Source organism: Lutra lutra, chromosome 2 (genome assembly GCF_902655055.1).
Source record: "Lutra lutra chromosome 2, mLutLut1.2, whole genome shotgun sequence".
Classification (NCBI taxonomy): domain Eukaryota; kingdom Metazoa; phylum Chordata; class Mammalia; order Carnivora; family Mustelidae; genus Lutra; species Lutra lutra.
Window position 1 is genome coordinate 120394050 of NC_062279.1, and position 26308 is coordinate 120420357.

Genomic DNA, 26308 nt, shown 5'->3' on the forward strand with positions numbered 1-26308 from the left:
ACCTGTTGGCCATCTATATGCCATCTTTAGAAAAATATCTGTTCAGGTTCTCTGCTCATTTTTTTTAGTCAGATTGTTTGGTTTTTTTGCTATTGAGTTGTGTGAGTTCTTTATATGTTTTGAATATTAACCTCTTATTTGATATATGGTTTACAAATACTTTCTCCCATTCTGTAGCCTGCTGTTTCATTTTGCTGATTGTTTCTTTTGCTGTGCTGAAGTTTTTAGTCAATAAAATATTTGTAAGCCAAATTTAACAGCACATTAAAAGGATCATACAGCATAACCAAATGGAATTTATCCCTGGGATGTAAGGATGGTCTGACATATGCAAATCAATAAATGTAATATACCATATTAATAGACCAAAAGATAAAAATCACACGATCGGGGCACCTGGGTGGCTCAGTTGTTAGCATCTGCCTCCAGCTGAGGTCATGATCCCAGGTTCCTGGGATGGATCCCTTCATAGGGCTCCCAGCTCAGCAGGAAGCCTGCTTCTCCCTCTCCCATTCCCCCTGCTTGTGTTCCCTCTCTCACTATTATTCTCTCTCTCTCTGTCAAATAATAAATAAATAAATCATTTTTTAAAAAATCACATGATCATCTTAATATATGACAAAAAAAGACATCTGACAAAATTCAATACCACATACTAAACCCCTCAAAAAATTGGGTACAGAAGGAACATAGCTCAAGATAATTGACACCATATGCAACAGACCCACAGCTAACATCATACTCAATGGCAAAAGATTGGAACTTCTTCCTCTAAGATCAGGAACAAGACAAGGATTCTCATTCTCACAATTATTATTCAACATAATACTGGAAATTCTAGATAGAGCAATTAGGGAAACAAAGACATAGAAGGCATTCAGATCAGAGGGAAAGAAGTAAAATTGTCATTATTGGCAGATGATATGAGCTTATATATAGAAAACACTAAAGACCCAACAACAACAACAAAAAAACTATTGGAACTAATCAGTGAATTCAGGAAAGTTGCAGGATATACAATGAACATACAGAAATCAGTTGTGTTTCTACACCCAAAAATAAAATATCTAAAAAAGAAATAAAAGAAAAATCCCATTCACAAGAATACCAAAAACAATAAAATACTTAGGAAAAAACTTAACGAAAGAAGTGGAAGTACAATGAAAACTACTTTGATAAAAGACACTGAATACAAATAAATGGAAAGATATCCCATGTTCATGGATTGAAAGAACATTGTTAAAACATCCAAACTACCAAAAACCATGTATAGACTCAATGCATTCTCTATCAAAATTCCAGTGACATTTTTGTCAGAAAGGGGAAAAAAAATCCCCAAATCTGTATGGAATCACAAAAGATCCCAAATAACAAAAGCAATCCTGAGAAAGAACAAAGCTGGAGGCATCATACTTTCTGCTTTCAAAACAAGTTAATTACAACAGTATGATACTGTCATAAACATAGACCAATGGAACAGAACTGAGAGCCCAGAAATGAACCCCCACAAAGATAGTCAACACAAACTTTACAAGGGAGTCAAGAACACTCAATGTGGAAAGAGTAGTCTCTTCAACAAAGGATGTTGGGAAAAGCGATTAATCACACACAGAAAAATGGAATTGGACCCCTATTTTACATTACTCACAAAAATTAACTCAAAATGGATTAAAGACTTAAACATAAGACCCGATACTATAAAACTTCTGGAAGAAAAAATAGGGAGGAAGCTATCTGACATTGGTCTTGGCAATGCTTTTTTGGGTGTGACACCAACAGCACCAGCAACAAAAGCAAAAATCAACAAATTTGTTGGGACTACATCAAACTAAAAAAGCTGCTTTATTCTTCTTAAAACACTCTCAACCTGCTGCTCTCCTACTCAAGATAAGTGATATGTCCCTACTTTCTCCAACATCAAGCCCAAAGTCCTACCCATACTGTAGTCTGTAAAATATGCAATACAAATAATACCTGTCTCATAGGGTTATGTGAAAATTAAATAAAGCAAATTTCATCAAGATTCTCTCAATGAATGCTTCTTTCTAACAAATTAAAAAATTCACCCTGGCTTTAGAGCCTCTCTCTAAATAGATACCCTGAGGCAAGGGAAACAAAAGCAAAAATAACTATTGAGACTATATCAAAATAAAATGGTTTTGCACAATAAAGAATACAATCAAAAAAACTAAAAGGCAACCTATGGAATGGGAGAAGATATTTGCGAATGTGTTAGTATAAATACTATAAATAAAGAGTTAGTATCCAAAGTATATAAAGAACTTATACAACTCAATATCCAAGAAACAAATAATCTAATTAAAAATTGTCAGAAGACATGAACAGACATTTCTTCAAAGAAGACATCTAGGTGGCCAACAGTAACCTGAAACATGTTCATTATCACTTATCATCAGGTCAAGTTCACATAGCTAGGTAGAATTTCACCATAGAACTGAGACACTTATCTGTCTCCAAAGCTCTTGATCTTAATCAGTCCTTTATTCTATTTTAGCATAGGAACTGGCAGGTATAATACAACTTTATTTTAAAACAGTATTTCAGTAGAACATAAGCCTTTTTTAAATTTAAATTCAATTAGCCAAGGTATAGTACATCATTAGTTTTCGATATAATGTTGAATGATTCATTAGTTGAATATAACATCATAAGCCTTTCCAAAATAGATATAAAATGGCTTCTTCATGAATCCTGCTAAGATGTAAAATTGTTTACATACAGAAGAAGGAATTATATTGTCATAAGATAGAGTAGAAAAGATTATATTGTATGAAGTATTTGATTAATAAAAATTAGCTTATATTTATGAAATTCAGTTGTCTGCTTGGTAAATAGTAATTAATTTTACAAAGTACAAAAGTCCCCTTTCCACTGTTTTTGTTGGGGGCACTATTCCCTTTACTTTATTCACACGTTACTATGGTACTGCTGCCTGGAGGTTGTACTTATTATTCTTTTTTTTTTTTTTTCAGCATAACAGTATTCATTATTTTTACACCACACCCAGTGCTCCATGCAATCCGTGCCCTCTACAATACCCACCACCTGATGCCCCCAACCTCCCACCCCCCACCCCTTCAAAATTCTCAGATCGTTTTTCAGAGTCCATAGTCTCTCATGGTTCACCTCCCCTTCCAATTTCCCTCAACTCCCTTCTCCTCTCCATCTCCCCTTGTCCTCCATGCTATTTGTTATGCTCCACAAATAAGTGAAACCATATGATAATTGACTCTCTCTGCTTGACTTATTTCACTCAGCATCATCTCTTCCAGTCCCGTCCATGTTGCTACAAAACTTGGGTATTCATCCTTTCTTTTTTCTTTTTTTTTTTTTTTTACAGCTTTATAAACATATATTTTTATCCCCAGGGGTACAGGTCTGTGAATCGCCAGGTTTACACACTTCACAGCACTCACCATAGCACATACCCTCCCTAATATCCATAACCCCACCCCCCTCTCCCAACCCCCTCCCCCCATCAACCCTCAGTTTGTTTTGTGAGATTAAGAGTCACTTATGGTTTGTCTCCCTCCCAATCCCATCTTGTTTCATTGTACTTATTATTCTTAATATGAATGTGGTCATTCTTCTTCCCCGTATGAAGAAAAAATTACCCCCAAAGGAAAAAGGGATGGAGACATTTCTTCACTGCTTACTCTAAGTTCTGAAACCAATACTAATAGAACTAGGTGTCCCAACTTGAGTGTCCCAACTGAGCTCTGATCAGGGGGAAAAAGCAGTTAAATGCATAATATTCCTGATATCCAGCTAGGGCAAAGTTACCAAGGGTTTAATTCATTCAACAAATATTTTCTGGGACCTATTCATTCCAAACATTGTGCTACAGGCCAGGGATGCAAAAGACTAAACATGTAAAATGTCCTCAGGAAAGTCCCCTCTACTGAGTAGTTTGACCTATAGGCTAGAGAGGGGGTGGAACATGTTTAAAATTTCCTTTTCATGCTTTATTTTTTATGTTGTATTGTGTTTGTGTGTCTTTTGTACATTGCAGATATTTTGAAGCAGGAAATAAAGGTGCTGATTGTTAACTCATTCTGTAATATTCCTACAGTGGCCAAATTAGAAAATAAATGACTATTTTTAAAGTTGTAGATGAGTTCCAGCTTAAAAATACACATAAACGCAAACATACATTACACATACCAAACACAAGGTTTTAATTTTAAATTGAGGAAAAAAGAGTAAACCAAATAGAGAGTACTGGAAAATATACTAACATGTGGAAAAATACAAGATATAAAAATGCAAAGTATATCTAAACATTTTCCATCTCCTTTGTTATCTTCTCTCCCCCATTCCAAATAATCTTTCCTATTTAGTTTTTTTAAATTAAATTTTTTCAAACTAAAACTTGCAATTCACTTACACTTAAGTCATTAATATTGTTTCATGAAAGCATTTTGATGTCTAAATTTTTGGTCATAAATGTTTTAAAAACATTCTCATTACATTTCCTTTCTCTAGAGAAGGAATGACAAACTCCAAAAGATTTTCATTTCCTCTTAAGTGAAAAAAATCCAGGTTTGGAAGTTGTCTCACCTTGGTAAAAGGTTATTCTTCAATCTTCAGTGGAATCCACAGAATGTCTGAATAGTCACCTAAACATTCATGACTTAACACACTGGGCAAGACACTTCCTTTTCTGTCTTGAAATGTGGTCTGTGATCTCCATGGAGTGGCTCAGATTTACTCTCCATGGAGTGGCTCAGATTTACTCTCTCTCCTTTGCACTGGTGTCCCATGGCTCACTCCACTATGACAACAGCCCTGGTGATTCCAATTAGGAACAGGAAGCAGGCGAGGAAACCCTCATCCTGCAGAATCCCTGCAAGATGATTAAAGAAGTCTTTGCAGACCTCCTGCCTTTGGTCTTCCCCAGAGCCATACACATAGGACTATAAAGGAGGCACAATATGTATTTTGCCAAGAACTAGTGCATCTCAGAAAAGCAGAATCACACAGGGCATGCAGAGACTCAGAGGAGGTGTCCCATGTGGCTATTCCTTCTCTCTCCAACACATCTTTGTTCCCCACCTCTCCGTTTAATTTCCTTTCCTTTCCACACAGTCCACTTCTACAAGTCTTTTGACCAATCCTCTCTCTCTATCCTAGGGAAACCCACACCTCACCACAGAAAGAAAAAGTTCTTCTCTCATCCTCTACCCTCAGTTCATTCCTAAACATTGAAAACTTGATTCTGTCAAGTAGTCAGATGCTAGTGGAGGTTTTCCCCTTTTCATTGATGAAGAATTCCCTTAGCTAAAGGTGAAAATGTTTCTTCTACTGCAAGGAGAACTGCTGCTGGTTTCCTTGCTAACAAGTTCACCCGCTGTTATGGGTTGAATTATTTGAAGAATTATTTGGACCATTTTTGGAAACAGGGTCTTCACAAAAGTAACCAGATTAAGATGGAATCATGAGGGTGAACCTAACTCAGTTTGACTGGGGTGATTATAAAAAGGGGAAATATGAACACAGATATACAACAGGGAAAATACTATGTGAAGACAGAGGCAGAGATCAGGGTATATCTACAGGTCAAGGAATACCAAAAATTGCCACCACAACACCAGAAGCTGAAAGAAAGGCAAGAAACAGCTTTCCTCGTTGCTTTGGAAGGAACCAGTTAAAGTATACCTTGATCTTTGAGCCTCTAGAATAGTGAGACAATAAACTTCTATTGTTTAAGCCACCCAGTTTCTGGTTCTTTGTTACAGCAGCCCTTGCAAACTAATACACCTGCCAAAGATAGTGTTCTTTCTTGAAGGCAGCACACCCTGATCTCAGTCTGATCTGTTAATTAGTCTGGTCCTGTCAATGAGTTTTTAAACCCTCACTGGACCCAGCTTATAAGAGGAATTTCCATACCAGCTGCAGAAGAACTCTTTGCTGTCTTAAAAGGCTGATGCCAGCTCTGATTTTTTTATTCCAAATCTCCTTTCATTCCATCAACCCCTATACTCACAATTTGACCTATCCCCCTACCAAGGTCTTTTTCCAACCAGACTCTACAATGGAAGCAGGGCATACCATCTCTTCATTTCAGACCCACAGTTCCCATTTTCCCCTCATCTTCCACCCTCCAGTTAGAAGGGAGTAAACTCTGAGAAAGTCTTCCCTTCATGTTTCTGGCCAAGATATTTTATCTGTACCTGAGATTCTTCTATCATAATGGGGTTTAAGATTCAGGAAAAAAATAGTTATGGAAGCTTTTGCTTCGCTCCTGATTTCCCCCCCACATAAATCTTCCCTATCCCTAAGTACAGAATGAGCTATAATTTAAACACAGGGATAAGAAGATAAAGTAATGGAGAAAAACTTACACCCTAAAATATTATCCTACAATTCAAAAAAAATTATAATAAACTGAAAAACACTATTGTTAGAAGTATAGTCATGGGATCATAAAATAGGGACATGAACCAAGACAGGCCAGGGGTCAGGAAGACCACTGTAGAAACCACCTTTAAAGGCAAGATGGTAATTCTTGTTAAGCAGGTGCCTTAGAGGCAGAAAGCAAGAAATGGCATTTCCATGGATGGCCAGAGACAAATCCCACAGCAGCAGCCACTGTTGCCACTTTGTCAACTTTTCTAGTAGATTCCCATGAGGACACTAAAATGTTTCCTCAAACAACTGGAATATGCCATTCCTTCCATTTGTGTTCTCACAAGTTTCTTTGTGATAACTGTGTTGAAAGAAATGGGTATCATGAGGTAAGAACTGTAGGGAGGACAGAACTACCCTCCTGTCTTGCTTTTTCAAATTTGTCATCTGTCTCTCACCACTCATTTTTGCTCAGCTGTGTGCTTTGGTCCTTTTCATCCCCGCATCCATGCCCCACCAAACTTATTGATAAAAGAATCTCAGGAGGAAAATGGACCTGCCTCCTTCACATACCCACAATGTTTCAAAGAATTTACTGAGGTCCAAAGGAGAAATTTGAAATTTTGCAACCATCTGGAACTGTCAAAATATATAAAATCAGCTACTAAAAAATGTGAAACATAAAGAGGTCTATCTGTTCTAGGATTATGTAAATAAATCTCAATATTTTTAAAGACGTAGACTAAAACAGACTCTCTATACTACCTCTGGAAGAGATCTACCATCACCATGTCTACCAACCTGCTTTGTTTTCCCCAAGTCATTTTATTTATGCTAGGCCATGTCCATCCCCATAAATCAGTGGTTCCCCAAAAAAACGGCTGCTCAAAAACTCACAGTACCCAGCCAAGAAGCACTGGATCTAAATCTCTGGATTTAAGTTCCTCTTGTAATTCTGAGTACTGATCAAGTTAGAGAACCGCTGCTAAAATGCCATTCCAGAAAATACCAATTAATCACACTATTTTTTCTGTCATGAACCAATCTAATTTCTAGCACTCTTTCAGCCACTCCACACCCATGCCCATCATTGAAGATACAGATCAGTGTCCTGGGAATCAAATAGGCACTAGAGTGCTTCTGTGGCTAGAAGCAATGTGGTCCCCAGCGTAGAAGTCCAGTTTTGGAATTGCTTTCTGATTCATCACACCAGCTTGGTTTGCATCAAGAGTAGCCCAGGCAGGAAGCCCAGAGCCTAAGGCAAGGCATTTCCCAGAGGCTGACTGTTAATCACCACAAAAAAGAAATAGCTGGTAGGTAAGAGGGAAATGGTAGCCACATGTGTTCTGGCATTTAGTAAGCAGTGCAACTTATACTGAGACTTGTTTCCAATATTCCCACTGGCATTTTTAACCAGCTGCCAAAATACCTCCACTTGTGGCTCTGAGCCAGTATAGGCCTGCTGCATGGCTGCTAGTACATTTGCCCTGGGCCATGTCTAAGGATAACTGAAAGGACAAACTTTCCTCACTCTAGCCCTAACTCAGGTTCACAGGGGTGGCTAAGGACAAAATGTACTAGCAGTTATCTGCCCCGTGAGGGTGCAATCATCTGATACGTTATATGTTATCAGTTATCTGCCAACATAACTGTAAATTACTTACCAGTAGCTGAAACATAAATATATCCAGAGGCCAGGTTATGGCTTAATAGTGATTATATAAATGGCAATCCAATGGTATTTGGAGCAATTCAAGCATAGTCATGGCTTTAGAGTATTGAGAGACCAATCTGCATATTAAATATGGCCCTGAACTAGAAATCATGATACACATTCAAATACTGCAGGAGAAGCAAAATGTTCTTGATCGTTCCAATCAAATGGTTGAAATAGTACTACATTAATCAGAGGAGAATTGGATTCTCTAAGTAGCTCTGCCAGAGAAGCAAAATTATTTCCTTTGTTAAGGTGCTTACCTCAGTGAAAAGGTTGAAGTGATCACAGAGGTACTCAAACTTTAGTTTGACTATTCCATGCTTTTATAAAATAAACCAGATTCCACCTCACAGATCACTTTAAAAAGCTGTATGCAAAAGACTAAAGATGCAAAAGATAAAGTATGCTAATCTACTTAAAACTGAGATCTCTTTCTATACCTGTTCTAGAATCAACTCCTACATTTTTTCACCATTTCAAAGAATATGGTAAATGAAGTCTTTTAATAACTTAATTCCTATGGCATTAAAAAAACATTAGCCTCTCAGAAAGAAATTTCCTTTCACATAGCATAGGCTGAATTCTCATGAATCTTTGATGCTTAAAATTAACCAAAGTCACCTTGTAATAGAAAGCTCAGTTCAACAGCCTGATAGAAAAATTATGGCTCTCAATACATACCAGTATTTCTAATTTCCTTTCAATCTGTTCATACTGATAAAATTAAGTACTCCTAATACCAATAGTCTTAAAAAGAACCATTTATGATAGCAACATTCAGAATGGTGATACAGTTCAGCTATCCTCTTCCCTTCCACATAACACTGGCCCCAGGGATTGGGACTTTTGAGGGATATTGCTACCTACTTTGGCCTGCTATCCCTTTAACATGAAAACAGTGACTATGATAAAAATGACTCTTCTCAGATTTATATGGAATTCCGGCCTATTTTTGGAACTTTGTATTTATTTTTCCAGGGAAGGCACCCACAGGCAGTCACATCTAAAATGATCACAAAACTCCCATCCTGGTAATCACCCTGAATTCTGGCTAGCCTTGGCCATGGTATTTAGCTTTCAGTGTTCTTGACAATAGAGATGAGAGAGTTCAGCCCTCGGGACATATGCAGGAATGAAGGATGGCCCCTCCTATGCTGCAATGCCTTTGGTTCCTCTGGTTTTTCACCAGATAATATCTGTGGATGAAGTTTTCAGCCCCTTTCATGTGTATTGGTCTAATGCTCCTTTTAGAGAAATTCCAAATGCCCTACATTGGAAACCCTGCTTTCTACTGTGTCCTGGCTCATCTCTTTCCACTTATCTTCTCTCCTTCACTTTCTTCCAGCATTAAAGTAAATTCGTCTCCTAGCTTCTGGCAGATCAGTTTATCTACCTTCTTTACTTGCCCTGTCACATGCAATATCTGTGTTTTTAGGTCTGACTTCTAACCCCAAGTGGCTTGCCAAGATATTTTCCCAAATAAAAAACAATTTCATAAAAAATTTAAAAAAAATTTTAAAGAAGATGTGGGAGATATATATATATATATATATATATATATATATATGTGTGTGTGTGTGTGTATATATACACACACATATATATTTTTTTCTAGATATATGTGTATACCTAGACACACACAATGGAATATTACTCAGCCATAAAAAAGAACAAAATCTTGCCATTTGCAACAATGTGGATGGAGCTAGAGAATACTGTGCTAAGCAAAATAATCCAGTCAGAGAAAGACCAATACCATTTGATTTCACTCATATATGGAATTTAAGAAACAGAACAAATGAGCAATGGGAAAAAGAGAGAGACAGACAAATCCAGAAACAGACTCTTAACTATAGAGAACAAACTGATGGTTACAGAGGGGAGGTGGGTGGGGGATGGGTTAAACAGGTGATGGGAATTAAGGCATGCACTTGTGACGAGCACTGGATGATATATGGAAGTGTTGAATCACTATATTGTACAACTGAAACTTAGATTACTCTGTATGTTACATAACTGGGATTTAAATAAAAACCTAAAAACAAAAATAATTTAAAAAATTAAAAATAAATAAAAAACAATTTCCTCCCTAAAATTAAATACTACCAAGATAACAAAATGTTAATCTTCATTTACGATTGGGTCAGATTCTGGAGCAGAGAATTCCCCTGTCACCCTGCAAGGTAGGGTAGAGAGAAGCATTCACTTTCAGATCTTCCATTTACAGTGGTTTCAATTGTCTTGCCCTAACATAGATATAGATACTCTATAATGATGAAGCAGAAGTGGGGAATAGGAGTCAGAGATATAGGATTAACCCACAGCTTTGCAACTCAAAGAAACAGAGTAGAGCTCCAAATCCTATACCAAATCAGTGAACTTTGGTGGCTTGAACCAGTATGGTAACACTATCATCAGACAAGAGCAGATAGATTTAAGATTAATTTTAGAAAACAAATGATAGAATTTGGGATTGGATTAAATATAAAAAATGAAAAAGAAGGGAGACTCCAGAATAATTTTGTTTTGGATAAATAAGTGGAGGTGAAAGTGCCATTTACCAAGATGGAGAAAATTAGGGTAATTTTGAGGCAAAAAAATTAGTCTGTTGGTTTTGGACACATCGTGTTTGAGATGTCCATAAGATATATAAGATATCAACTAAACAATTGGAACTTTAAAAAAAGGCAAAGTCCTGGAGTTGAAAGTAGCAGTCTGGACTCGAGATACAGATTTGGTGTTTCTCAGCATATGAATAGGATTTATAGCAAAGAGAATGGAAAAGATCTCCTAAGGAATATGTACTAGAAAAGAGCACCAAGGACATTTTTGAGAGAATTTGAAAAGGAGGAGAATTCAGCAAAGAAGACCAAAGGAAGCACCAAAAAGTTAGAAGAAAAATCAAGAATAATCTACTGTGCCAGTTACTGAATCACACACCATTACAAATCTAGTAGGTTTTTTATTATGCTCATGGATTCCATCAGCTAGGAATTCAGAAAGAGCACAGAAAGATGGCGTGTATCTGCCTAGTATCTGCAATCCAGCTGGAAGGAGTTGGAGGTTAGACTGACTAGAAGGCTGAGCACTGATCAGCTGGAATTATCTGAAACTCTTTTACTCATATGTCTGGTACCTGGGCTGAGAACACTCAAAGACAAGACCTGATGACAGGAGGATCTACATGTAGCCCCTCCATGGGGCCCAGCTTTCTCCCAGCCTGGTGGCTTCAATTAGTCCATCTTCTTAGCGAAAGCTTAGGCCTCTATGCCAAACTCCCAGATAACAGTGGAGAAACTGCTTTGCCCTATGTGACCCTGCCTGAAAATCAGGTAGCATCACTTCTGCTACATTCTATTGCTTAAACCAGGTCCGAAGCACACCTAGACCCAAAGGCAACGGAAGGAGACTCTACCACTTCACAGGGGAATGGCAAGGTTGCAGAAGAGCATGAGGTAGGAGCATGTGGCCTTGTTGCAGCCAACTTTGGAAAATACAATCTTCTCCCACCAACTATGTTATATGCTGAAGACAAGTCTAATAATATGAAGACTAAGGTGTCCAAAGGAATTTGCAACATCAGGTGTTGATGGCATTATAAGAGTCTTCCCTGACTTACTAAAAATAATTAATCTTGTCTTTTTTTTGTCCCTTATTTGATGACCTATTGCCATGTGATCTAAATGTTTCTCCTACTAAACTGGAAGCCATTTGTGAGTAGGAAAGAGGTCATCTCAAAATTATTAATATTTTTATTTTTGAGACTTAACACAGTGCCTTACACATAACAGAGGCTCAAATAGAGGACCAAAACCTCTCTCTTTTCTTACCTATCTTCCAGTCCCCTATTTCTTACTATTTCAAGGACAATTCTGGAAGGCCTTCCAGGCATCTCCTCAAACTCAAACAAATTAAGTCTCATGTTATTTATACTATCCCAAATTGTTAGATTAGCTTTGTCTGCATATAGCAAGAAAACTACCCCAAAACAATAAAAAAGAAAATGTTAATTCTTTATCATATGAAAGACATCCAGAGCTGGCATGGTGATTTTACAGTGGCATCAGGAAAATAGGCTCATATTTTTCTGTTCTGCCATCCTTATTATTTAACTTCCATCATTAAAGTCATTTTGGTCTAAGATAGCTGACATAGTCTAGATTAACAACAGAAGGAAAAAGGGGAGAATAAAAGGAACACCTCTCAGCTGAGCCAACTACCTTTAAGGAGCCTTTCTTCAAGTACCATAGAAATTTTCCATTTATGATTTCATGGTCCAAACTTAGTCAATAACCCACTCCTTTTTTTTTTTTTTAAAGATTTTATTTATTTATTTGAGAGAGAATGAGTGAGAGAGAACATGAGAGAGGAGAAGGTCAGAGGGAGAAGCAGACTCCCCAAGGAGCTGGGAGCCCGATGCGGGACTCGATCCTGGAAGTCCGGGATCATGACCTGAGCCGAAGGCAGTCGCTCAACCAACTGAGCCACCCAGGCGCCCCAATAACCCACTCCTTACCAGAAAGGAAGATAAGATGTATCTTCATTCTGACAAAAAAACAAACAAAACAAACCAACAGACAAAAAAATGCCCAACTAACACAGAATGTTATTCTGTGGGGATTATTTTTAGAGGTATTATTAAAGACAAAGTGGATATTCTTGTGTCTCTGAATTTCTTACCCAGAATTTCTATTTTTGTTTATGCCATTATGTTAATTTTTGGACTTCACTTGATCTTTATTTGCACTTTAGAAAAAGAACTCTAGTAGCTGGAAGGAAAATGAACTGGAAGTGGAACAGAGGGGAGACATGAATACCAGTAAGTTATAAGGCTATTACAGAAATCCAAGGCAGGAAAGATAAATGCCTAAACCACAGCAGTGATGGCAGGGGTAAAGAAGAAAGGCTGTGGAAGAGCATAAAAGGAACAAAGATTTGCAAGGCTGCTGACAATCTGAACTTTTAAATCAAACTGAAGAAAGAATGTATGATACTTACTAGCAGTAGTTGTACCAACACAAAACATCATAGCACCAGCAGAAAGCCAATTAGTTAGATGGATTATTCAAGAATAAGTAGGAAAAGAAAATTGTGAAAACATTTTGGAATTTATTAAGGGACCTTGAAAAATACTTGGGCCTATTACCTATTTACCTGTATCAAATTTGCCCTATTAACAGAGCTAATTCCTCTTAATGGGTTACAGTAGTTCTAAATTCAGTATTTGTGAGATGGCATGTGTGTATTAGTATAGCATGATGTATATGTGTACAACATTGTAATTCATAAATATGTGTCCAGTGATGCTTTTTACCACACTGCCCTTTAAGGTTTTGTGTGAATGAAATTACATTTACAAATACAAGGAAATGTGAGATAAGTAGAAAGTTTAGGGCAGAGAAAAAAATACAAGGTCTTCTGTCTTTCTTGTCAACTTTTCAATCAAAGAGTGAATTTAGGGGTGACTGGGTGGCTCAGTGGGTTAAAGCCTCTGCCTTCGGCTAGGTCATGATCCCAGGGTCCTGGGATCAAGCTCCCACATTGATTGGGCTCTCTGCTCAGCAGGGAGCCTGCTTCCTCCTCTCTCTCTGCCTACCTCTCTGCCTACTTGTGATCTCTGTCTGTCAAATAAAAAAATCTCATAAAAAAAAAAAGAGTGAGTTTACTTGCTGCAGGGATGTAGGAAAGTGAAAAATGTTTTGTAATATGAGATTTTTATTGTGAAAACAGAGATCTTTTAAATTAAGAACATCAATTTCATCTACCGTGTACTATAAAGGAAAAAACAATATCCTCTTATTTAAACATATTAAGTTTAAGAACAGAATTAAAGGGATGGCAAAATATTCCCCTAATTGACCCTAATTCAATTGACTCCTAGCATCAGAGTTAATTCAGTCTCTAACTAAAGGTTCAGCCTTAGTTTCTGAGTTCACTCATTCATTCACTTATTCATCCCACATACTTACTTGGTGTCTACTTTGTGCCGAGCACTATTGTAAGTACTGAGGATAAAGTAGAGATTGAAATAGACACTTCCTCATAGTATAAATTTGATTTACATTTCTAATCTCCCCTGCAGTTAGGTGAGGCCATGAGATCAAGTTCATAGAGTGTCCTCCAATAAACCTCTTTCATAATCTTCCATGTTCTTTTTCTCTTTTTATCCATTACCTGAATAGAAAACATTCTACAGTCCGGGGGTTGGTAGTGTGAAGAACAACAGGATGGAAGGAGCCTGTCTCTCAAATGACGGTGTGGAACAAAGCCAGTGCTCCCTGATCCTGACCATCTCCAAACCATAGTAGGCTATAAACTGCATAAGAAACAAATTCTCATTGAGTTTAAATGCTATTGATACTGACATTTTGGAGCTCTTTGTTAATGTACCCTTTTATACAGACCTTGAGACTGCAGATACGTGGCATATTGACAGGACAAGTCAGTGTAACCATATCAAAAGAGGGAAGAGTAGGAGATGATGTCTGTGAAGTAAAAACCAGGTATTTAAGTCTCTTATAAAAGCTATGGTCTTAGGGGCGCCTGGGTGGCTCAGTGGGTTAAAGCCTCTGCCTTCGGCTTGGGTCATGGTCCCAGGGTCCTGGGATTGAGCCCCACGTCGGGCTCTCTGCTCAGCAGGGAGCCTGCTTCCTCCTCTCTCTCTCTCTGCCTGCCTCTCTGCCTACTTGTGATCTCTGTCTGTAAAATGAATAAATAAAATCTTTAAAAAAAAAAAAAAAGCTATGGTCTTAGATTTTAATCTCACTGAGGCAAGGAAGACACTGCAGGCTTTGAGGAGAGTGACATGATTGGATTCAGAATTTTAAAAGTACTTCTTTGTCTACATGTTGAAATATGGGCAAATGTGGTTAACAGTTAAGAGGCTATTGCAATAACCAAGTGAGCAATATTGCTTGGACTTAGGAGGCAGCAGTAAAAGTGATTTTCTTAAACTATACTTTGAATACCTTTTGAAGAGAAGGCCAAGACTGCTAATGGGGCACTATCAGTATTTACATCTTGAATATCCAACTGGAGATACAGAATAGACAATTAGGTTGATGAATCAATTGTTCCCAGGAGAGGTCAACTATAAATTGGAGCTATACATTTTGAAGTTGTCAGAAAATAAATAATACTGAAAGCTATGAGATTAAATAAGATCAACAAGGAAGGAAGACTAAGCAGAGAAAATAAATCCATGGATTGAACCTTGGAACACACCAAAGTTGGACAGATAGAAAATGAAAAGGAACCAGAAGAGGAAGCTAAGGATCAACAAGATCACCAAGATAGCCTGGAGCTGGCCTCATTTCAAAGCAATTCAAAGCATTTCAAGCAATTCAAAGAGGAGGAAATGATCACTAATGTCAGTTACTCCTTGGGGTCCATGACAGTTGAGGGCAGAGAACAGCCCATTCGACAAAACAGAGGTCACTGAATGTTATACCAACAGTTTCAGTGGTGGAGATAAAATCCTGACAAGAATGAGTTTTTAAAAGAATAGTGAAAGTAGAGGCAGAAAACATAAAGCTTGCCTTTGAGAAATTTTCCTGTGAAGTTAGCCTGTCACCAACATTTGTAAGGCCGAGGACAACAATTCGAATGGAGTCTCCAGGCCTTAGGAGGCTGCTGAGTCCTTAGGCTCACTTCCCTCTTCTTCCCATTCCCTATCCCACACCACACACATGCATGAGAGCATCCCTGCATCTCACTCAGTTTTGCCCCCTCTTGAACGGAGTTGTGTTACAACCACTCCTCAGGCCTAGGTATATACATACTTGTTATGCCAAGAGGACTGACCAGGGAAGAAGCTCAAAGAAGCAAAATCAGAGCCATTGGGTACAGTAAATTTTGGAGTCTCAAGTACCCAGAACATGGGCAAGGAGAAGAGGAGTATGACAAAGGGCATGAGTGGAGAAAGACAAAGCAGAACTCTAAACTGCAGGGTTTCCAGTTGCCCAGTCTAAGTACAACATAGGGAATTTTCATTTTGTATGCTAGTGCTAGACGACGAAAATGAGTATGCAACCTGAAACCATGCAAAATGATCTTAACAATCATGGGAAAACTATGATTGTTGCATGACCTTTAAAAATATTTGTCAGAACATTAAAAACTCTCCTACTGGTTATAAATATATAAATAGTAAACTAATATTTATTTAGTATGTTGTATTTTAAAATATTGGAAACATTGAGAGTTAAACTATTTTATTTCTTTAAAAAAAAAAAACTTACCATGAGTAGATTCAACAACAACAAAAAGTAGATTGAAGAGAACTTGTCTTCTTCTCATTGTATAACCTACTACATGGAGCAAGCATCTTTTCTATATGAACTGTCATACTCCTTTCTAAATTTGGATCAACTTCCAATACTTATGTGCTTTCAAAGTCATGAAATGTCTCCAAGAGTTCTTTGAACATGAAGTGTTTGCCAGCATCACTTCCTCTGGGACACCTTCATTCACAACCATTTTCCTTATTTATGTTGGTAAGTTTACTTTTACTGATTTCCTCTAGTTGCGAATCTAGATTCTCTTAAACAACACAAGTGTCAGCATGTGCGTGGTCAGCTATTTCTTCTATAATTCCTGTGAATGTCCAATTGAAATTACATTTTCAGCATTAGCACTTTTTTAAATTTTTCAAGTCTTTAGTGAAATTTTAGTATTAGTTTCAGGAGTAGAATTTAGTGATTCATCATTTGCATATAACACTCAGTGCTCATCAAAACTGCCCTCCTTAATACCTGTTACCCATTTAGTCCATTCCCCCCACCTCCCTTCCAGCCACCTCAGTTTGTTCTCTATAGTTAACAGTCTCTTAGGCTTTGTCTCCTTCTCTTTTTTTTTTCCTTTTTCCTATGTTCATCTGCTTTGTTTCTTAAATTCCACATATGAATGAAATCATGTGGTATTCCACATATGAATGAAATCTTTCACTGACTGACTTATTTCACTTAACATAATACACTAGCTCCATCCAAAGCATTGCAAATGAAAAGATTTCATTTTTTGATGGCTGAGTAATATTCTAATGTGTGTGTGTGTGTGTGTGTGTATAAAAATATATATATTCATCTCTTCCACCTCTTCCATAATTTGGCTGTTGTAGATAATGCTGCTATAAACATCAGGGTGTATGTAGATGCCATTTCACACCTGTCAGAAAGTCTAAACAACACAAGAAACAACAGATGTTGGCAAGGATGTGGAGAAAGGGGAACCCTCATGCACTGCTGGTGGGAATGCAAACTGGTACAGCCACTCTGGAAAACAGCATGGAGGTCCCTCAAAAAGTTAAAAATAAAACTACCACTTTTTCTTTCTTTGCTGTGATTTCATCTTCATTAGCTAATATCCGATTTTAGTCTCTCCATTTTTATAAAATGCTACTGGAGTTTATTAATGGAAGGCATCAGAACTACACTTTGCTATAAGTATGAACTGAGATGAGTGACCAATCACCAACATATGCAGAGAAGTGACATTGGTCACTAATAATGATGCACACATTTACATGGTGATCTGTGAACTGAAGAGCTAGCAGCCAAATTTATAGTTTATGCCATTACTCAGCTAACATACTGTAGGAGCTGAAACTTGAACCGTGTTGAAACACAGGTATTATTAATTAAACTGTGGTAACTGAAATCTATGCCTATTGGAATCCTGCAAGGCAAGAATTGTTACTTATTGGTTTGAAAAATTGCAAAAAAAAAAACCCAAAAAACAAAAAACGAAACAAAAACTAAAAACAACAACAAAAACACAAGTGGTAGTTAGAGGATACATTTAGGGTAAATATAGGATTTTTTTTAAGCGGGAAAAACTACAGCCTGTTTGTATAAAGATAGAATCCTCCTCAAGGGAGGAATAAATGGGTGACTGAGAAGAAGAATATATTTAAAAGGGTAACAACACCTTTCCATAGGCAAAAGGAAATGGAATCTAATGCATAAGTGGAGGGTTGATTTTAGACAGAAACACAAAAAGTTTATCCATTTTTAAATGCAAAGTAGAATACATTATTGTTGAAAACAAGTTCTCTCTTGATTGCTACTATTTTCTCAGTGGAATAAAAAGCCAAGTCTTCAAGAAGGAATAGGAAATAGCAAAGATTTGAGGAAAGAAGAAAATGCAAAATAATTGTCTTGGAGAGAGGGAGAGTGATTTCTGAACCCTGTAAGAGCCACTCAAGATTAGTGATTGAAAAGCACCCTGTTGGTTTATTGTTTTTCTCCAACCATTTTCGTTTTGTCTGGACCTTATGTTGTGTGATTTAAGAAACAAGCTCATGTTCCTGCCCTAATTTGCAGCCAAACCCTACCCACCCAGTAGGTCTATCACTGGAGATTCTGGTTTTTTTTTGTTTTTTTTTTTTGTGTTTTTTTTTTTTATAAAGATTTTTTTTATTTATTTATTTGACAGAGAGAAATCACAAGTAAGCAGAGAGGCAGGCAGAGAGAGGAGGAAGCAGGCTCCCTGCTGAGCAGAAAGCCCGATGCGGGGCTCGAACCCAGGACCTGGGATCATGACCTGAGCCGAAGGCAGCGGCTTAACCCACTGAGCCACCCAGGCGCCCCTGGAGATTCTGTTTTGAGAAAATCAAATAGACCACTAGGTTGCACCTAGGACAGCTCCTAGGACAGGATTTCTCTGTTATCCTCACTAAGTATGTAACAGTCCAAGAAATAAAAAGCACTACTCAAGAAAAGTAAATTAAAATTATAACAGTAAATACTTCATCGATTTGCCTTTTTCTAATTATTTAACACAGAGATAATAAAAATGTTTCTTAGAGAATTTTAAAGCAAGATACCCACAAATGAAATAATAATTTCTTTGTTCTTTCACCTAAATTTCTATGGTTTTCTGACTTCATTTTCCATACTGTGACTTTCACATAGATTTAGAAATTCATAGTGACTGAGTAGAGTTTGAGTTAAAGACAAAATGAAGTAAAATAAGTCAAATAAAAGAAAATTCAGAAGTCAGACTAGTCCAGTGCATAGACCACATGGCAAAGGTCAATAAAAAAAGTTATTCCTCCCTTTCATGCAACTGTAATAACAAAAACATTAAAAATGCAGTAGACTTTGATGTCCTAACAAAAAAGTTACATTTTTTCTTTCTGAGAGAAAAGTGGGGTCTAAATAAAACAATGAACCTAATCAAAGAAGTTGACTAACAATCGTTCATCTATATACAAAACAAAAATTCACTTTTCCGATTTCCACCTACCTCTTTTATTCCATGCCACACTTTTTTTTTTTTCCACTTCAAACTTTTTTTTTTTTAGCATCCCTAAGGGAAGCCCAAGGTCATGGTCACCTTACCATTTCTTAGCAAACTCTTAAGGTTCCTGCACACCCTGCCCTCTCTGACTGCAACACTTTGTCCAATTTGTTATTTTAGCTGGCACTTATACAACTTTCAGATCTCACCTTAAATGTTATTGCACCCAAGACCCTTGCTTCATTCTCTAGCTAGTTTACATTTCCCTATCCTCTCTCTAAAAACCCTTTATCCTTTTACTTCTTAGAACATACCACAATTTGTAATCATATTTATTTAACACCTCTACCTATCCCCACCCTGATTATAAACTACATGAAGGTAGGATTAAGTATGATTTATTCACCATAGAATGGACAATAGAGGGCTCAGTGCCTGGAACATAGTAGTCAGCAATAATTATTCATGGATTAAGAATGGTATTCATAAATAAGTACAGTACCTTTCACAGAAGACCAGAATCTGGGGCAGGGTAGTGTTTCATGTGTTTGAAGACTCTGAAGAGCAAAAAATAAGGAGAGAAAGAATGAAAGTCACTCAACTACTGCTTAAGAATAAAAAGTTAGCATGGGGTCCCGAGAAAGAGCTAGAAGACATGGCTGGGAGTCGAAGGACCTCATATTTATAGCTAATGGCCCTGACACTTAGTCATTTTGACTCTCATAAAGGGATACCTTTCTTGACCTCAAGTCTTACTGATGTGGGAAACAGAGGCAGAAGAAAAATTATTAAATTTCCTTACCTACTGACAAGCCCTTAAAACAGTCAGAGTGACTCTTCTGTAGGGACTCAACTACCCCCACCTTAAGGCTTTTCTAAGAGCAAAGGGCAATCCTAGACTGAACAACCCCACACCCCTAATCAGGATCCTGTAAGTCTACTTTAACAATTCTTTTGGAAACTTTATCTGTAAACCTTCAAGATAGTGTTGACAATCATTCCCAAGCATATGGCCCACTGATATACATCTAAAGGTTTTATTATTGGTAATGAATAACCTTTTCCCCAGACAATAGCTAGCCCCTCAAGGTCCTAGAAACCTTGCTTCCAAGATTCCTTAGAGACTTACATCATCCCTAATCCCCTCCCCAATTTACAGGTATATAAAAGACCACTCCTCACATCCCTGGGGCAACAGCTCTTCTTGACCATGGGTCCTGTCCCCGTGCTTTAATAAACCACCATTCTGCACCAAAGATGTCTCAAGAATTCTTTCTTGGTCATCGGCTCCAGACCTCACCCCACGGAACCTCACCTATATTCTAGAAGTTCATCATTACCATCTGAAAAATGAGAGAGGACATCAGATAACATCTATACAGAAGATACTATGTAGCATCTCCCTCTCGTTTCTTTTTTTTTTAAGATTTTATTTATTTATTTATTTAACAGAGCATGTGAGAGAGAGCATGAGTGGGTGGAGAAGGTGGGAGCAGCAGGGGGAGAGAGAGAAGCAGGTTCTCTGCTTAGCAGGGAGCCCAAAGTGGGCTCAATCCCAGGACCCCAGGATCAGGACCTGAGCCAAAGGCAGACAACTAAGCCCACTTAACTGACTGAGGCCACCTAGTGCCACTCCCCTATCATTTTTTAGGTGCAAATTGTCAGAGAATAGTTTAACAGCTCTTGTGCTTTGAGGGTCAGAGAAATGTGATTTACACAGGCACAGAGACAATAATTTTTCAGAAAATCTCAGAATTGGGGGCACCTGAGTGGCTCAGTGGGTTAAAGCCTCTGCCTTCGGCTCAGGTCATGATCCCAGGGTCCTGGGATAGAGCCCCGCATCGCGCTCTCTGCTGGGCAGGAAGCCTGCTTCCCTTCCTCTCTCTCTCTGCCTGCCTCTCTGCCTACTTGTGATCTCTGAGTGTCAAATAAATAATAAAATCTTTAAAAAAAAAAAAGAAAATCTCAGAATTTTCACTTGATTATTAAGAGCCTCTGGCTTTATCTTAGATAGCTAAGCTACCCATCTGGCTGCATCTTAAGTTGTTTGAATACTGAGTTTCCCGTTCTATCCTTTTATTTCATGTCTTAATGAGGTTTTTCTATGAAAACATAGAAAGTTACACAAGTGCAAAGGCAAACACAAGCTCTTTTATTATGTGGCATTATTAAAGAGGGGCTATGAATTTTGCTTCATAGCAAATCAAAAAGTGTTTTAATTTTTAAAACATGTCTTGTCCTTCCTAATCAAAATTTCAGAATGCACATTTCTAATGAGCCAGGCTTAATCAGTATTTATGCTTGGGTTTTCTTCTGTATTGAGTACCAGACTTAGTTGTGAAAAGTTACATAGGCAAAGTTTCTTAGAATTGGTCATGAAGAGAGCAATACAATGCCATGTCACTTTTTTACACACCACATTCAAAAACCAAATAAAATCTAAAAGGATCAAATCTCTACCAACAGTTCTTTGAGAGAACATCTTGTCATGTAAAAATCCATGAATTTGGGGTCAGTAAACCTGGGCTTGAATCTTAGCTTTGTCATTTAATAAATATACCACCTTGGGCCAGTTCATTAATTTTTCTGAACTCCAATTTTCTCAACTTTAAATGAAGGAGACTGGAGTAAAGAAACTCTTAAACTAATTTTAAAGATGTGGCAACATCTCTGTTGCCCAGAAAATGTGCTCTAGTATCCAAAGGGCAACCTGATACCCAGTTGTGTCTCCACCCCACGTGTTGGATTTTACCCTAGACCTATTGTGTCAGAAATTCCTGGGGAAGAAGACCAGACCATCTAGATCTTGTAAAAGCTCAACAGGCTCTTCTGTTGTACCTAGTACTAGAACTACTGTACTAGGAAGGCAGTGGCCAGAGGAGTGTTGTGAAGCCCCATAAACTGGGGTTTCAAAATTGAGAAGAAATCTTCCAAGACAGGCTGCCTCTTCTAGGGCAGTGCCTAAGAATAAGTAAGGGAAGTTCAAAAGACAGCTTACTTTCAAGTGAAGGTTAGAACCAAGATGACAATAGAGATAGAATCAAGTTAAAAAAAAAAAAAAAGATTGGGGTGCCTGGCTGATTCATTGGCAGAGCATGTGACTCTTGATCTCTGGGTTGTAAGTTTGAATACCACATTGGGCGTAGAGATTACTTAAAAATAAAATCTTTCTAAAAAAAAAAAAAAGCTAGAAAATCACAAGATTCAAATATAAAACATCCACCAAGACTGTAGGCTCTCTGAGGGCAGGACCATCAGAGCTGGGACCACAGTACTTCTGAATACCTGTTGGCCATAGCAAGAACAAAATGGTGATTCAAAACCTTATTATCATTATTAATTATTACATTTCATGTGCTGTAAATATTGTACTACAAGTTTATCTTAGTGGTGGACTCTGTTTTGCAGGACTGGTATGGTGAAATCTGAATAGAAACCTATAGTGTCTCTCCCTTATCCTTGACATAACTTTGGATTTTGGTGGAGCAATCCAAATGCAGATACTCTAGGCTCAACACTAATAATGTAAAAGGATTATTCTATGGGAAGAATGTGGCACCCCTTCAATTAATTTTTAAATTTCTGGTTTTCTCATCATAAAAATCCTAGAAGAGAACACAGGCAGTAACTTCTCTGACACTGGCCATAGCAACTTTTTCTAGATAGGTCCACTAAGGCAAGGGAAACAAAAACAAAAGTAAACTGTTGGAACTTCATCAAAATAAAAAGTTTCCACACAGCAAAGGAAACAATCAACACAACTAAAAGGCAACTTATGGAATGGGAGAAGATATTTGTAAATGACACATCCGATAAAGAGTTACTATCCAAAACATAAAAAACTTATAAAACTTGGGGGACCTGGGTGGCTTGGTCAATTAAGTATCTGCTTTGGCTGAGGCCCTGATCCCTAGGGTTCTGTGACTGAGCCCTGAATGGAACTCCCTGCTCAGTGGGGAGTCTGCTTCTCCCTCTCCCTTGGCCCCTTCCCCCTGCTATTGCACACTCTCTCTCTGCTCTCTCTCTCTAATAAATAAAAGCTTTTTTTTTTTAATTTAAAAAAAATTTTAAAAACTTATAAAATGTAACTCCCAAAACACAAGTAATCCACTTAAAAAATTGGGCATGATATCCTCTAGTTCCATCCACATCATCACCAATGACAAGATTTCATTTCTTTTGATGGCTGCATAGTATTCCATTGTGTATATATACCACATCTTCTTTATCCATTCATCTGTTGATGGACATCTGGGTTCTTTCCATAGTTTGGCTATTGTAGACATTGCTGCTATAGCGAAATAAGTCAATCGGAGAAAGGCAACTATCATATGATCTCCCTGATATGAGGAAGTGAAGATGCAACATGGGGGGTTAAGGAGGTAGGAGAAGAATAAATGAAACAAGATGGGATTGGGAGGGAGACAAACCATAAGTGACTTTTAATCTCACAAAACAAACTGAGGGTTGCTGGGGGGAGGGGGGTTGAAAAAGGGGGGTGGGGTTATGGACATTGGGGACAGTATGTGCTATGGTGAGTGCTGTGAAGTGTGTAAACCTGGCGATTCACAGACCTGTACCCCTGGGGATAAAAATATATTATATGTTTATAAAAAATTAAAATTTTTTTAAAAATCTTAAAAATTTTTTTTAAAAATGATAATGCTTTCAGCTTCTCACAGAATTGTAACAGTATGCTAAATAAAGAGGCACAGATTAAGATCATGATTAAAAGAAGTGGCAAAAAAAAAAAATGGGCAGAAGACATAAACAGACATTTCTCCAAAGAAGACATACAGATGACCAATAGACACATAAAAAAGATGTTCATTATCACTTATCATCAGGGAAATACAAATCAAATATACAATGCAATATCACCTCACACCTGTCAGAATGGCTAAAATCAACAACACAAGAAGCAACAGGTGTAGGTGATGACCTGGAAAAAATGGAACCTTCAGGTACTGTTTTGGGAAGGCAAACTAGTGCAGCCACTATGGAAAACAGTATAGAAGTTCCTCAAAAAGTTAAAAATACAATTACCCTATGATCTAGCGATTGAACTACTGGGTATTTACCCAAATAACATAAAACACAAACTCAAAGTGATACATGAAACCCTATGTTATAACAGCATTATTTATAATAGCCAAGATATGGAAGAAGCCCAAGTGTCCATTAACTGATGAATGGATAAAGAAGCGATATTATACACACACCTGCGCATGCGCGCGCGCACACACACACACACACACATACACACACAGAGGAATATTATGCAACCATAAAGAAGAATGAAATCCTGCCATTTTCAATGGCATAGATGGAGCTAGAGCATACAATACTAAGTGAAATAAGTCAGAGAAAGTCAAATACCATTATTTCATTCATATGTGGAATTTAAGAAACAAAATAAAACAAGCAAAGGGGGAAAAAAAGAGAGAGGCAAACCAAGAAACAGATTCTTTATTGTAGAGGAAAAAAGTAATAGCTATTAGAGGAGAGGATGAGTGGGGCAATGGGTTAAATAGGTGGTAGAGATTAAAGAGCACAGTTGTTGCAATCCTCACTGAGTGATGTATGGAAATGTTGAATTACTATACTGTACACCTGAAAATAACATAACACTGTATGTTAACTAACTGGAATTAAAATAAGAACTTTTAAAAAAGGGTATCATTAAGAGAGTGAAAGGCAAGGCACAAAATAGAAGAAAATACTTGAAATACATTTGTCCAACAAAGTTCTCCTAGCTACAATATATAAAACTCCTACAACTCTTCACAGTGCTGTGAAGTGTGTAAACCTGGTGATTCACAGACCTGTACCTCTGGGGATAAAAATATATTATATGTTTATAAAAAATAAAATTAATAAAAAATTAAAAAAAAAACCTCCTACAACTCAATTAAAAAAAATAAGCAAACTGAGCACATGAGTGACTCAGTTAGTTAAGCATCCAACTCTTGGTTTTGGCTCAGGTCATGATCTCAGGGTCATGAGATCGAGCCCCACATCAAGCTCTGTGTTCAGTGCAGAGTATGCTCAAGATTCTCTCTCCCTCTCCCTACTTCACCCCCTCTACCTCTCCATGTGCTCTCTCTCTCTCTCTCATATAAATGAAGAAATAAGATGCTTTTTAAAAATAAGCAAACAATCTAATAAAAAATGGGTACATCACAAATGAAGATATCTAACTTATCAGTAAACATGAAAATGTATCCAACTTTATTAGTTATCAGGGAAATTAACATTAAAACTATGAAGAACTTCATTATGTACTCCACAATAGTTAAAATTCAAAAGTCATCCCAGGTATTAAGTAGGATGTGGGGCAACGGAAACTTCCATATGCTGTTGAAAGTGGGAGGTGAGCAGAAACTGGACAACCAAGTTAAAAAAAAAAAAACTGTTTGGCAGTTATCAAAGCAGAACATAGGTTCAGCAATTGATGGATTGCAGGAAACCCTGCAATCCAGCAACTGCATTCTGCTTATATATCAACAGAAATGCATACACATGTTCACCAATAGACATATACAAGGATTTTCACAGCAGTATTACCTTGCAATAGCCTTAAATTTAAAAAAAAAATCCCATCAATACTCATCAATATATTCACCATTGTAATACCACAGAGCAATGAGAATGAACAAATTAAAGGCTGTTCAGAAAAGGCACTTTTCGTTTCACTGGAAACAAAAATTTGGTTTTCCCTGGCAAGCCTAAAGATGTGACATTAGAGCCATCATAATCATGAGGACAAATGGAAGGAAGACAGCCCCAAATGTGGTCAAAGCTCAGGGAGAGAGGCAGTCAATGTGGGTCCCAGGGACAAGGCTGGCCATGAGTGTTAAGTACAGTAATATTTGACACAGAGCTTAAAATTTTCTTTCCTAGGTTGCAATTCCCTTCTGATACCCTTACAGAATTCTAAATTTTGAAACCCAAAGTAATGTGTGCTTCTTGGAGATGGGC

The 26308-nt window shown here is 37.5% G+C and overlaps 1 long non-coding RNA gene across 1 annotated transcript; it reads right to left on the minus strand.

The window, feature by feature from the left end:
- Nucleotides 1–386: 386 nt before the first annotated feature.
- LOC125094339 (uncharacterized) lies at nucleotides 387–20240 on the minus strand. The gene is made up of 3 exons (XR_007125470.1): nucleotides 20084–20240; nucleotides 16535–16537; nucleotides 387–404 (listed from the first exon to the last, which is right to left on the minus strand). It is a non-coding gene; the product is annotated as an uncharacterized LOC125094339 (long non-coding RNA).
- Nucleotides 20241–26308: the final 6068 nt, after the last annotated feature.